This window comes from Lepidochelys kempii, chromosome 28, assembly GCF_965140265.1.
Source record: "Lepidochelys kempii isolate rLepKem1 chromosome 28, rLepKem1.hap2, whole genome shotgun sequence".
Lineage (NCBI taxonomy): Eukaryota > Metazoa > Chordata > Testudines > Cheloniidae > Lepidochelys > Lepidochelys kempii.
The window spans coordinates 2076365-2091656 of record NC_133283.1 but is presented as its reverse complement, the minus strand read 5'-3'; the positions used below and the strand labels follow the sequence as shown (position 1 = coordinate 2091656).

Genomic DNA, 15292 nt, shown 5'->3' with positions numbered 1-15292 from the left:
CGGGGGTGACTCTGTGTCCGGCCGGGGGGGGACCCGGCATCTCGCAGCGCCGGGATCTGCTCCGGGGGGGCTCGGAGCTGCGGTCCCCGCAGGAGCCCAACGCCCCCGGCCCGGCTCTGCCCTGCGGCACCCCGAGGGGTCCGGGGGGGGACCAGTCCCCCCGGGGTCCCTGCGTGGGGCCGGGCGGGGGGAGACCTGGGGAAAGGGGCGGAGGGAAAATGTCGGCGCAGCCCGGACATGGCCGGGGGGGGGGAAGAAGGGCGGGGGGGGAAGAGCTGGGGCCCCCCGAGGGGCGGGGAGGGAAGGGGGGGGCTGAGATCCCCTCGGATTTACCGCTGCCCCGTCCCCTGGGGTCCCCCCCCCCGCTCCCGCCCTGCCCCCTTTCTCTCCAGGGCAGGGGTCGGCAGCCTTTCAGAAGTGGTGTGCCCAGTCTTCATGTATTCACTCTCATGTAAGGTTTCGCGTGCCAGTAATACGTTTCAACGGTTTTAGAAGGCCTCTTTCTCTAAGTCTATAATATATCACTAAATTATTGTTGTATGTAAAGTAAATAAGGTTTTAAAAATGTTTAAGAAGCTTCATTTAAAATTAAATTAAAATGCAGAGCCCACCAGATCGGTGGCCAGGACCCAGGCCGTGTGAGTGCCTCTGAAAATCAGCTCACGTGCTGCCTTTGGCACACATGCCATAGGTTGCCTATCCCTGCTCTAGATAGCAGCAATTGACATCCATGGTGATCCTCCCGCCCCTTTCTCTCAAATCGCTGAGAAGGGCTCTGTTCTCCTCCACCAATTGTACCCCATTTCCTCTCCACTTTGCCAATGTCCAGTTCAAATCTCAGGTTTGGGGTGTTCCTCCAGCCCCCTCATTTTTACCTGCAGTGACTTGTCCTTGTTTAGGTGGGAAATTGTTCCCCTGAGTGATTTCTGAAATGGGAAGAGGGTTAATGGGCAGAGGCGGGCAGAGCCCTGAGACAGGGATTGGGCTGGGCTGCGGGGGGGGGGGGGGGGCGCTCTCTGCTGGCCACAGGGCCTGGAAAGGCCTAGGAAGGGAAAAGAGGAGCAAGCATCCCCCATGGAGATGGCCCAGTCCTAGGTTTCCCAGTCCCCGCTACTTCCCCCTCCCTCACCCTGCCCAACGCAGCAGCCCTCCCCACCCACACCTGCTAGTCACATTCTCAGACCCCGCTGCCAGCCCCTCCCCACAGCCAGTGAGATCAGGTCCAAGTTTGGGGCACTCTTTGTCCCAGGAACTGCAGAGACCCCTACAGAGAGCAGGGAACTTGTTGTGTCAGGCCCTGCATCAACACCAAGTGAAATCAGGCTCCCATTGTGTCAGGTGTTGCAGAGACAGCAAACAAAATCAGCGACCTTGTTGTTTCTGGAACTGCTGAGACCCCAACTGAGATCTGAGCCCTGTTCTGCCAGGTGCGGCAGAGACCTAGAGGTGAAAGTTAGCCGGTACGCCCTGGTACGGCGTACAGTGAAATCGCATCTTATGCGGGGGTTAGGTTCTAAAGTCAGTGCTTAAGGCAAAAATAGTGTATAGTCAAAAAGAGACAGAGAGGGAAGAATGAAAGAATAAAAAAGGGAGAAAGACAACTTCAACATTGTTATGCGCAAACCGGAATGCCGCAGGGTAGCCAGGAGCATTGTCTATGATCAGCAACACTTTAAAGTCAAGTCCTTTCTCTTCGAGTTACCGCTTGACCTCTGGAATGAAACACTTGTGGAACCAATCCAGAAATAATGCTGCTGTCACCCAAGCCTTTTTATTTGGTTGCCAGAACACAGGCAGGAGATTTTTGTTCTTGCCTTTTAGGGCATGGGGATTTGCAGCCCTGTAGAGCAAGCCCAGCTTCATTAAATGCCCAGCCGCATTGCCACAAAACAACAGTCTTTAGCTGCTTTGAAGCCAGGGGCTTGTCTTTCTGATTTTGAAGTGTAAATGTGGTTGGGCATTTTTTTTCCAGAAGAGCCCAGTCTCATCAGCATTAAAAACTTGTTCCGGAAGATAGCCCTTTTCTTCTATGATTTTCTTTAATTGTTCGGGGTAGGCTTTTGCTGCCTCTTCATTGACAGATGCAGCTTCACCAGTGGTCTGCACGTTTTTGAGGTTGAAGCGGTTCCTAAAATTGTTCAGCCAACCTGGGCCAGCTTTGAATTCCTTCTCATCAGAAGGCTGTCCCTCTTCGGGGGGAGGTTACAACAGCACATAGAGGCTAAGAGCCTTTTCTCGCAATGTGTTGCCATCGATAGGCACATGTTCATGGTTCATGTCTTCCAGCCATAAGTTTAATGCCTTTTTAGGCTTCACTAAAGTCTTATCATAGAATATCAGGGTTGGAAGGGACCTCAGGAGGTCATCTAGTCCAACCCCCTGCTCAAAGCTGGACCAATTCCCAATTTTTGCCCCGGATCCCTAAATGGCCCCCTCAAGGATTGAGCTCACAACCCTGGGTTTAGCAGGCCAATGCTCAAACCAGTGAGCTATCCCTCCCCTCAAGGAGGGTCCTCAAGAGATGCCTTCTGAAGTTCTTGGGGGATATCACAGGGGGAACGTGTCCCTCTGCCTGACCAGGGACTTGAAACCTGGACCCTCAGTTTAAAATTCTGATGCTCTACCAACTGAGCTAGCCAGGCTCACTTATCACACATCTGGCTCGTCACCTTAGCAGTTGTGGCATCAACTGCTCCAGTGGCTTGACGAATTTCTCTCTCTCTCATCTTGATGGCATGGATGCGAGATTTGTTGCAGCCATATTTATGCGCCACGTTGGAGACCAACATACTGTCTCTCAAGAAGTCCAACACAGCCAGTTTTTCCTCCAGCGTTGGAACAGATCGCTGTTTCTTTGGTTGAGCACTAGATGAAGTAGTTGGCTTGTGTTTAGGGGCATGTTGTACGAAAAATATGTATCTTTAAATGCTAGAATCACACTCAGCGCCATGAGATGCTCACCGGATCAGCAGGCAGAGATTGATCCAGCAGGGGTTGATTTATCGCATCTAGTCTAGACGCAATAAATCGACCCCTGAGCACTCTCCTGTCGACTCCTGTACAGTACTCCACTGCTGCGAGTTATTGTTATTGTTATTTATTTTTGCTGAGCATGTATAGTTGAATTCGCATAAGTTAAATGCACATATGATGCGACTCCACTGTACCGGCAAGCAGCAGAGGTGAGTTATATTGGCTCATGGCTCCAGCAGTATTGAGGGCCCAGGGGCCCGGCTCCACCAATGTTCGGGGTTGGGTCTCCCCCTGGTCCCTTACACCAGGGTTCTCAACCTTTTTCTTTCTGAGGCCCCCGCAACATGCTATAAAAACTCCATGGCGCACTTGGGCCACAATACTGGTTTTAGGCATATAAAAGCAAGGGCTGGCTTTAGGGGGTAGGAAGCAGGGCAACTGCCTGGGTCCCCATGCCGCAGGACCCCCACAAAGCTACATTGCTTAGGCTTTGGCTTCAGCCCCAGGTGGTGGAGCTCAGGGCCCCAGACTTCATAACCTTTACAGAGATATGTTACATGGCACATGTAGCATAAAACACATTCTAGTTGTGTCATATATACATTCGTAACTATATTTCCATAAAGCCTTATGGGGCACCGTCACACCTATATTAAGGTATATTTGAAAGGAAATGAGAGTTGTTTACAAAGTTAAAGCAGGTAATCATATAGATGGAGACCAGTTACGGTCTTAAATTTCAAAAGGTGTAATAGAAGCTTCTATAATAAGCAAGCTCTATATATTATTTAGGATTAACCCAAGCTAAGCAGCTGGGGATATCTAGCTTATGCCTAGAAACTTTGACCCCCGGAGTCCAAGCAGCATACAGAAAATCAGTTCCTTCTCTGTGGGGCTTTTTATCCCCTTCCTGCCAGGGAAAGTCAAGAGCACAACAACAGTCTTTTGCCTTTCCTTAACATCCCATAATAGTCTATCTGGTGTTGATAGACCTTTCCTGCCTGGCAGCATATAATGCATTCTGTTGCCAATCAGCACTTCACATAGGTAAAGTCTCTCTCCTGTCCAGTGATTTACAGAGCCACAGAGGCTCACAATGCGACTAGTCAGATATTAACCCAGGCAGCAACTCACAAGCATTCAATAAAGTCTCAACACAAAACACGTTCTTATAATTCTCATACCTGTTCTAACAATACTAACACAGATGAGCCAGACTGATTCCAGCTCTGCATTTGTTCATGTTCAGTTTAGACATGGGGGCTTTTGCAAGAGCTAACACCTCATCTGCCAGTGCCACAGGCAGGATGAGCAGGGATGGTGTCTCTCGCCTCTGTTTGCCAGAAGCTGGGAATGGGTGACAGGGAATGGATCACTCAATGATTACCTGTTCTGTTCATTCCCTCTGAAGCACCTGGGATTGGCCACTGAGCTAGACGGACCATTGGCCTGATGCAATGGGCCGTTCTTATGCATCCGATGAAGTGAGCTGTAGCTCACAAAAGCTTATGCGCAAATAAATTTGTTAGTCTCTAAGGTGCCACAAGTACTCCTTTTCTTTTTGTGAATACAGACTAACACAGCTGCTACTCTGAAACCTGTCATTATGCAAGACACTGAATTTAGCCGTATGGAGTGGAAATCTATCAGCTTCATGAAAAAACTCGTACAGATACAGACAGACATCATCTTCCTTTCCAAGAGCAAACAGATGGACATCATACCAAAAGGACTGACGGTAAAAAATCCATTACAATCTACATACCACACAGACTATGCTGACAGCTTGTGCCACATGCTCTCAAAGAAACTGCGGAATCACCTGATCAACATCCTCTACAGCAAACAGGGAGAGATTAAGAATGAGCTCTCAAAACTGGATACTCTCATAAAAAACCAACCTTCTACACAAACCTCCTCATGGCTGGACTTTACAAAAACTAGACAAGCCATTTACAACACACTTTGCTTCTCTACAAAAGAAAAAGGACACTAAACTATCTAAACTACTACATGCCATAAGGGGCCACAACACTGGTTCCCTTAACCCACCCAGCAATATTGTTAATCTATCCAACTATACTCTTAGCCCAGCAGAAGATTCTGTCCTATATCAGGGCCTCTCCTTCTGCCCCTCCACCCCCATGAACATGATACAGTTCTGTAGTGACCAAGAATCCTATTTTTGACGTCTCCGACTGAAGGAATATTTCCAACACACCTCTAAACAATATACTAACCCACAGAGACCTTCCTACCAACACTACAAAAAGAAGGATTCTGAGTGGACTCCTCCTGAAGGTCGAAACAACAGACTGGACTTCTACATATAGTGCTTCCGCTGACGTGCACGGGCTGCAATTGTGGAAAAGTAGCATCACTTGCCCCATAACCTCAGCCGTGCAGAACACAATGCCATCCACAGCCTCAGAAACAACTCTGACGTCATAATCAAAAAGGCTGACAAAGGAGGTGCTGTCGTCATGAATAGGTCAGAATATGAACAAGAAGCTGCTAGGCAGCTCTCCAACACCACTTTCTACAAGCCATTACCCTCTGATCCCACTGAGGATTACCAAAAGAAACTACAGCATTTGCTCAAGAAACTCCCTGAAAAAGCACAAGAACAAATCCTCACAGACACACCCCTGGAACCCCGACCAGGGGTATTCTATCTGCTACCCAAGATCCATAAACCTGGAAATTCTGGACGCCCCATCATCTCAGGAATTGGCACCCTGACAGCAGGATTGTCTGGCTATGTAGACTCCCTCCTCAGACCCTACGCTACCAGCACTCCCAGCTATCTTTGAGACACCACTGACTTCCTGAGGAAACTACAATCCATTGGTGATCTTCCTGAAAACACCATCCTGGCCACTATGGGTGTTTACACCATACACTCTACACCAACATTCCACACAAAGATGGACTACAAGCCGTCAGAAACAGTATCCCCGATAATGTCATGCAAACCTGGTGGCTGAACTTTGTGACTTTGTCCTCACCCATAACTATTTCACATTTGGGGACAATGTATACCTTCAAATCAGCGGCACTGCTATGGGTACCCGCATAGCCCCACAGTATGCCAACATTTTTATGGCTGACTTAGAACAACACTTCCTCAGCTCTCATCCCCTAACACCCCTACTCTACTTGCGCTACATTGATGACATCTTCATCATCTGGACCCATGGAATCATAGAATCATAGAATATCAGGGTTGGAAGGGACCCCAGAAGGTCATCTAGTCCAACCCCCTGCTCGAAGCAGGACCAATTCCCAGTTAAATCATCCCAGCCAGGGCTTTGTCAAGCCTGACCTTAAAAACCTCTAAGGAAGGAGATTCTACCACCTCCCTAGGTAACGCATTCCAGTGTTTCACCACCCTCTTAGTGAAAAAGTTTTTCCTAATATCCAATCTAAACCTCCCCCACTGCAACTTGAGACCATTACTCCTCGTTCTGTCATCTGCTACCATTGAGAACAGTCTAGAGCCATCCTCTTTGGAACCCCCTTTCAGGTAGTTGAAAGCAGCTATCAAATCCCCCCTCATTCTTCTCTTCTGCAGGCTAAACAATCCCAGCTCCCTCAGCCTCTCCTCATAAGTCATGTGTTCCAGACCCCTAATCATTTTTGTTGCCCTTCGCTGGACTCTCTCCAATTTATCCACATCCTTCTTGTAGTGTGGGGCCCAAAACTGGACACAGTACTCCAGATGAGGCCTCACCAATGTCGAATAGAGGGGAACGATCACGTCCCTCGATCTGCTCGCTGTGCCCCTACTTATACATCCCAAAATGCCATTGGCCTTCTTGGCAACAAGGGCACACTGCTGACTCATATCCAGCTTCTTGTCCACTGTCACCCCTAGGTCCAAAGAAGCCCTTGAGGAATTCCACCATGATTTCAACAATTTCCATCCCATCATCAGCCTCAGCATGGACCAGTCCACACAAGAGATCCACTTCCTGGACACTACGGTGCTAATAAGCAATGGTCACATAAACACCACCCTATACCAGAAACCTACTGACCGCTATTCCTACCTACATGCCTCCAGCTTTCATCCAGATCACACCACACGATCCAGTGTCTACAACCAAGCTCTACAATACAACCGCATTTGCTCCAACCCCTCAGACAGAGACGAACACCTACAATATCTCTTATCAAGCATTCTTACAACTACAGTACCCACCTGCTGAAATGAAGAAACAGATTGACAGAGCCAGAAGAGTACCCAGAAGTCACCTACTACAGGACAGGCCCAACAAAGACAATAACAGAACGCACCTAACTATCACCTTCAGCCCCCAACTAAAACCTCTCCAACACATCATCAAGGATCTACATCCTATCCTGAAGAACGACCCATCACACTCTCAGATCTTGGGAGACAGGCCAGTCTTTGCTTACAGACAACTCCCCAGTCTGCAACAAATACTCACCAGCAACCACACAACAGAACCACTAACCCAGGAACCTATCCTTGCAACAAAGCCCGTTGCCAACTGTGTCCACATATCTATTCAGGGGACACCATCATAGGGCCTAATCACATCAGCCACACTATCAGAGGCTCGTTCACCTTCACATCTACCAATGTGATATATGCCATCAAATGCCAACAATGCCCCTCTGCCATGTACATTGGTCAAACTGGACAGTCTCTACGTAAAAGAATAAATGGACGCAAATCAGACGTCAAGAATTAGAACATTCAAAAACCAGTCGGAGAACACTTCAGTCTCTTTGGTCACTTGATTACAGACCTAAAAGTTGCAATTCTTCAGAAACAGAAAAACTTCAGAAACAGACTCCTATGAGAGACTGCTGAATTGGAATTAATTTGCAAACTGGATACAATTAACTTAGGCTTGAAAAAAGACTGGGAGTGGATGGGTCATTACACAAAACTATTTCCCCATGTTTATTCCCCCGTCCCCCCTCTGCCACTGTTCCTCAGACATTCTTGTCAACTGCTGGAAATATCACTACAAAAGCTGTTCCCCCCCCCCCCCCCGCTCTCCTGCTGGTAATAGCTCACCTTAAGTGAAAAGGAGTACTTGTGGCACCTTAGAGACTAACCAATTTATTTGAGCATGAGCTTTCGTGAGCTACAGCTCACTTCATCGGATGCTGTACCTCACAAAAGCTCATGCTCAAATAAATTGGTTAGTCTCTAAGGTGCCACAAGTACTCCTTTTCTTTTTGCGAATACAGACTAACACAGCTGCTCCTCTGAAACCTATAAAGGCTGGAGCATTAAACAAGTTTACAAACCTGAGAGAGCTGCGTTGGGTACAATGACAGAGAGAATCCCCCCAAAGTGACTCCTTTCATAGAATCATAGAATATCAGGGTTGGAAGGGACCTCAGGAGGTCATCTAGTCCAACCCCCTGCTCAAAAGCAGGACCCATCCCGAATTAAATCATCCCAGCCAGGGCTTTGTCAAGCCTGACATTAAAAACTTCTAAGGAAGGAGATTCCACCACCTCCCTAGGCAACGCATTCCAGTGTTTCACCACCCTCCTAGTGAAAAAGTTTTTCCTAATATCCAACCTAAACCTCCCCCACTGCAACTTGACACCATTACTCCTTGTCCTGTCCTCTTCTACCACTGAGAATAGTCTAGAACCATCCTCTCTGGAACCACCTCTCAGGTAGTTGAAAGCAGCTATCAAATCCCCCCTCATTCTTCTCTTCTGCAGACTAAACAATCCCAGTTCCCTCAGCCTCTCCTCATAAGTCATGTGTTCCAGACCCCTAATCATTTTTGTTGCCCTTTGCTGGACTCTCTCCAATTTTTCCACATCCTTCTTGTAGTGTGGGGCCCAAAACTGGACACAGTACTCCAGATGAGGCCTCACCAATGTCGAATAGAGGGGGATGATCACGTCCCTCGATCTGCTCGCTACGCCCCTACTTGTACATCCCAAAATGCCATTGGCCTTCTTGGCAACAAGGGCACACTGCTGACTCATATCCAGCTTCTCGTCCACTGTCACCCCTAGGTCCTTTTCCGCAGAACTGCTGCCTAGCCATTCGGTCCCTAGTCTGTAGCTGTGCATTGGGTTCTTCCGTCCTAAGTGCAGGACCCTGCACTTATCCTTATTGAACCTCATCAGATTTCTTTTGGCCCAATCCTCCAATTTGTCTAGGTCCTTCTGTATCCTATCCCTCCCCTCCAGCGTATCTACCACTCCTCCCAGTTTAGTATCATCCACAAATTTGCTGAGAGTGCAATCCACACCATCCTCCAGATCATTTATGAACATATTGAACAAAATCGGCCCCAGAACCGACCCCTGGGGCACTCTACTTGACACTGGCTGCCAACTAGACATGGAGCCATTGATCACTACCCGTTGAGCCCAACAATCTAGCCAACTTTCTACCCAGCTTATAGTGCATTCATCCAGTCCATACTTCTTTAACTTGCTGACAAGAATACTGTGGGAGACCGTGTCAAAAGCTTTGCTAAAGTCAAGAAACAATACATCCACTGCTTTCTCTTCATCCACAGAACCAGTAATCACATCATAGAAGGTGATTAGATTAGTCAGGCATGACCTTCCCTTGCTGAATCCATGCTGACTGTTCCTGATCACTTTCCTCTCATGTAAGTGCTTCAGGATTGATTCTTTGAGGACCTGCTCCATGATTTTTCCGGGGACTGAGGTGAGACTGACTGGCCTGTAGTTCCCAGGATCCTCCTCCTTCCCTTTTTTAAAGATTGGCACTACATTAGCCTTTTTCCAGTCATCCGGGACTTCCCCCATTCGCCACAAGTTTTCAAAGATAATGGCCAATGGCTCTGCAATCACAGCTGCCAATTCCTTTAGCACACTCGGATGCAACTCGTCCGGCCCCATGGACTTGTGCACGTCCAGCTTTTCTAAATAGTCCCTAACCACCTCTTTCTCCACAGAGGGCTGGCCATCTATTCCCCATGTTGTGATGCCCAGCGCAGCAGTCTGGGAGCTGACCTTGTTAGTGAAGACAGAGGCAAAAAAAGCATTGAATACATTAGCTTTTTCCACATCCTTTGTCACTAGGTTGCCTCCCTCATTCAGTAAGGGGCCCCCACTTTCCTTGGCTTTCTTCTTGTTGCCAACATACCTGAAGAAACCCTTCTTGTTACTCTTGACATCTCTCGCTAGCTGCAGCTCCAGGTGCGATTTGGCCCTTCTGATTTCATTCCTACCTGCCCAAGCAATATTTTTATACTCTTCCCCGGTCATATGTCCAACCTTCCACTTCTTGTAAGCTTCTTTTTTATGTTTAAGATCCGCTAGGATTTCACCATTAAGCCAAGCTGGTCGCCCGCCATATATGCTATTCTCTCGACACATCGGGATGGTTTATCCCTGTAACCTCAACAGGGATTCCTTGAAATACAGCCAGCTCTCCTGGACTCCTTTCCCCTTCATGTTAGTCCCCCAGGGGATCCTACCCATCTGTTCCCTGAGGGAGTCGAAGTCTGCTTTCCTGAAGTCCAGGGTCCGTATCCTGCTGCTTACCTTTCTTCCCTGTGTCAGGATCCTGAACTCCACCAACTCATGGTCACTGCCTCCCAGATTCCCATCCACTTTTGCTTCCCCCACTAATTCTTCCCGGTTTGTGAGCAGCAGGTCAAGAAAAGCTCCCCCCCTAGTTGGCTCCTCCAGCACTTGCACCAGGAAATTGTCCCCTACGCTTTCCAAAAACTTCCTGGATTATCTATGCACCGCTGTATTGCTCTCCCAGCAGATATCAGGAAAATTAAAGTCACCCATGAGAACCAGGGCGTGCGATCTAGTAGCTTCTGCGAGCTGCCAGAAGAAAGCCTCATCCACCTCATCCCCCTGGTCCGGTGGTCTATAGCAGACTCCCACCACTACATCACTCTTGTTGCTCACACTTCTAAACTTAATCCAGAGACACTCAGGTTTTTCTGCAGTTTCGTACCGGAGCTCTGAGCAGTCATACTGCTCCCTTACATACAGTGCTACTCCCACGCCTTTTCTGCCCTGCCTGTCCTTCCTGAACAGTTTATAACCATCTATGACAGTACTCCAGTCATGTGAGTTATCCCACCAAGTCTCTGTTATTCCAGTCACGTCATAATTCCTTAACATCACCAGGACCTCCAGTTCTCCCTGCTTGTTTCCAAGGCTTTGTGCATTCGTATATAAGCACTTGAGATGACCTGCTGATCGCCCCTCATTCTCAGTATGAGGCAGGAGCCCTCCCCTCACAGACATTCCTGCCTGTGCTTCCTCCCGGTATCCCGCTTTCCCACTTACCTCAGGGCTTTGGTCTCCTTCCCCCGGTGAACCTAGTTTAAAGCCCTCCTCACTAGGTTAGCCAGCCTGCTCGCAAAGATGCTCTTCCCTCTCTTCGTAAGGTGGAGCCCGTCTCTGCCTAGCACTCCTCCTTCATGGAACACCATCCCATGGTCAAAGAATCCAAAGCCTTCTCTCCGACACCACCTGCGTAGCCATTCGTTGACTTCCATAATTCGACGGTCCCTACCCAGGCCTTTTCCTTCCACGGGGAGGATGGACGAGAACAGCACTTGCGCCTCAAACTCCTTTATCCTTCTTCCCAGAGCCACGTAGTCCGCTGTGATCCGCTCAAGGTCATTCTTGGCAGTATCATTGGTGCCCACGTGGAGAAGCAGGAAGGGGTAGCGATCCGAGGGCTTGATGAGTTTCGGCAGACTCTCCGTCACATCGTGAATCTTAGCCCCCGGCAAGCAGCAGACTTCTCGGTTTTCCCGGTCAGGGTGGCAGATAGATGACTCAGTCCCCCGAAGGAGAGAGTCCCCGACCACCACCACCTGCCTCCTTCTCTTGGGAGTGGTGGTCGTGGAACCCCCCATCTCAGGACAGTGCATCTCATGCCTTCCAACCGGCGCAGTCTCCTGCTTTCTACCCCCAGACCTATCATCTGGTCCACTCTCCGCAATGGTACCTGTGGAGAGAACATGAAAGCGGTTAGTTACCTGTGTCCGCATTGCTGGAACCCAGACATTCCCCCTTCTTCTGGAGATCACATGTTGCCAAGCTCCTTCACTGGCCTCTTGGCTCCACTGTGCAACCTGCTCTAAATCTTTAGAGCTTTGTGCCCGTAGAAGCATATCCTGACTTTTGTCCAGAAAATCCTCCATTTCTCGTATGCAACGCAGGGTCGTTATCTGTTGCTCCAGACCTTCAATCTTCTCTTCCAATATGGAGACCAGCCTGCACTTTCTACAGACAAAGTCGCTTCTGTCCTGTGGAAGAAAGACAAACATGGCACATCCAGTGCAGGTCACAACAGCTGAACCCCCCCCTTCCATATCACCTTCCTACTATGAGCTTCCTCAGAGAAATTGGCAAGATGTAAGCCTCACTGGGCTCACTCCAGGTGAACTCCCAGGCAAACTCCTGCTGTGTGCTGTTCTGCTGTTCCCCGCTGCTCAGCTGGTTCGCCGCCGCTCAGCTGGTTCGCGAAGCTCTGGCTATTTTTAAATAGCCAGGCTTCCTTGAAACAAACAGACAGCCCCAGTGCCCGCCCCCTGCAGGCTACCAGCTGCAGGCTCAGGCTCTCACACTGCCCTCCCAGCAGACACACACTCGGATACTTACTCAGCAAACACGCACTCGGATACTCACCAATCCCAGGCAAACTCCTGCTGTGTGCTGCTCTGCTGTTCCCCGCTACTCAGCTGGTTCGCTGCCGCTCGATTCTGCTCTTCTCTGGCCTTTGGTTCATAGAATCACAGAACTGGAAGGGACTTCGAGAGGTCATCCAGTTCAGTCCCCTCCACTCAAGGCAGGACTAAGTATTATCTAGATAATCCCTGACAAGTGTTTGTCCAGCCTGCTCTTAAAAATCCCCAATGATGGAGATTCCACAACCTTCCTAGGCAATTTATTCCAGTGCAAACCACTCTGACAGAAAACTTTTTCTAAGGTCCAAACTAAATTCTTGTCCTATTCTCAGAGGTTAAGAAGAACAATTTTTCTCACTCCTCCTTGTAACAACCTTTTATGTACTTGAAAACTGTGATCATGTCCCCTCTCAGTCTTCTCTTCTCCAGACTAAACAAACCCAATTTTCTCTCATAGGTCATGTTTTCTAGACCTTTAATAATTTTTATTGGTCTTCTCTGGACTTTTGCCAGTTTGTCCACATCTTTCCTGAAATGTGGCACTGAGAACTGGACACAATACTCCAGTTGAGGCCTAATCAGCACAGAGTAGAGTGGAAGAATTACTTCTCATGTCTTGCTTACAATACTCTTGCTAATACATCCCAGAATGATGTTTGCATTTTTTGAAACAGCGTTACACTGTTGACTTATATTTAGCTTGTGATGCACTATGACCTCCAGATCCCTTTCCACAGTACTCCTTCCTAGGCAGTCATTTCCCGTTTTGTATGTGTGCAACTGATTGTTCCTTCCTAAGTGGAGTATTTTGCATTTGTCCTTATTAAATTTCATCCTGTTTACATCAGACCATTTCTCCAGTTTGCCCAGATCATTTTGAATTTTAATCCTATCCTCTAAAGCACTCACAACCCCTCCTAGCTTGGTATCATCCGCAGACTTGATAAGTGTAACAGAGAGACTCTGTTACTGGGAGGGTTTCACCCTCTCTCAAAGGGTTACACCCTGGTGGGAGAGGGCTAGGCCTGTACTGGAATAAGGTCACTCTGTGCTTCACAGTGTGACAGAACTTCCTCCCAATCCCTCTCTGCGCAAACGCTTCCTGAGAAGGAAGACAGGGACTAGAGAGGGTTCTTACACCAAACCCATTGACTGGCCGATGATGAAGGTGACTCAGTAAACTGTAACCCTTGCCTCTAGGAGGGGAGAGAGGCTACATTGTGGGTCCGGGGAAACCTCTGAGGCAAACCCTAACCGCCTGAAAGCGCAGGACCCTCCAAGGCAAAGCCGGTGCTCTGCCACAACAGGCACAGTGAAAGGAAATGAGATTGTTTTCTATAGCAGCATGGCTCAAGGGCGTTGGCCAGTCTGGACTATATTGTCTTCTTTGCTTCTCTGTCCTAATCTAAGGACTTTCCAATGCTGTGTTTCGGTTGACTAATAAACCCTGGTATGTTTTAAATGTCTGCCCAGTGTCACAGCAAAAACTTGCTGAGGTGCATTGAAGCATGAATAAAGAACAGTCTCTGAACAGGAGTGTAGTTCAGCTTGAGCTGCTGGCAGAGCTCACAGGTTGAAATAGGAGTGTTGAAGCCAGAGGCTCAGGCCTGGTCTATGGTGGGGGTGGGGGAGAACCAGCTACATTGGTCTACGTTATGCAACTTCCGCTATGAAAATAACATAGCTGAAGTTGACATACTTAGAGCTACTTACCACAGTGTCTTCCCCTGTCGACTCCGCCTACACTTCTCATATTGGTGGAGTACTAGAGTTGATGGGAGAGCGCTCGGTAGTCGATTTAGCATGTCTTCACTAGACGTGATAGATCGATCCCCGCTGGATCAATCACTCCGGAGGTAAGTGTAGACATGTCCTCAGTCTCAGGTGTTGAAGCTACATGGTCTATGCTTGTGGAAGAGTGGGACCCCTTGGGGGTCTAGTGCACTCAAGGGGCACCTCCCAAGGACTCTTCAATATCCGGGGCATAGCACAGATCCTATGGATCCATGACAGTGTGCCACAGGTTAAGCCTTATGGGGAAAAGATATAAAACAAGAAAAGGATCTAAATGTGTATTTACCATCGCCCCATTATCAGTCCTCGTGGGAATCCCTGGTCAGTTCCAAAGTGTATTAAAACCTTCCTTAAAGGCTTACATCTTGTTATCAGGTCATGTTAGTTTGTAGCCCAAAAAGAACCCCCTCAGTCAGCTCAAATTTGGCTGTTTCTCCCCAAAAAGTCAGTCTGTCTCTTCTTCAGTCTCCTAAAAGAGGTAAAATCAGTCACTGTCCCTTTCTGCGTGGGGCAAAGCTTCAAAAGCTGGAGAGCTGCATAACTACCTTGAGATCTGGCATTCATCACCCCTTAGTGACACCAGCTTGCACAGGAAGCCCATCCCAGTATCATCTGACCCATCTCAGCATCATAGTCTGTGAAGTGTTCATGCTTTCAAGGGCTGGCTCAAATATAGCGATAACAGTCATAACTAGGGCCAGTGTTTGCTGGCAATGAAAACAGATTTCAGAGTAACAGCCGTGTTAGTCTGTATTCACAAAAAGGAAAGGAGTACTTGTGGCACCTTAGAGACTAACCAATTTATTTGAGCATGAGCTTTCGTGAGGTACAGCTCACTTCATCGGATGCGTACTGTGGAAAGTGTAGAAGATCTTTTT

At 48.4% G+C, this 15292-nt stretch overlaps 1 non-coding gene across 1 annotated transcript; it reads right to left on the bottom strand.

Moving 5' to 3' along the window:
* Positions 1-2569: 2569 nt before the first annotated feature.
* On the bottom strand, positions 2570-2642 carry TRNAK-UUU (transfer RNA lysine (anticodon UUU)). The gene has a single exon. It is a non-coding gene; the product is annotated as a tRNA-Lys (tRNA).
* Positions 2643-15292: the final 12650 nt, after the last annotated feature.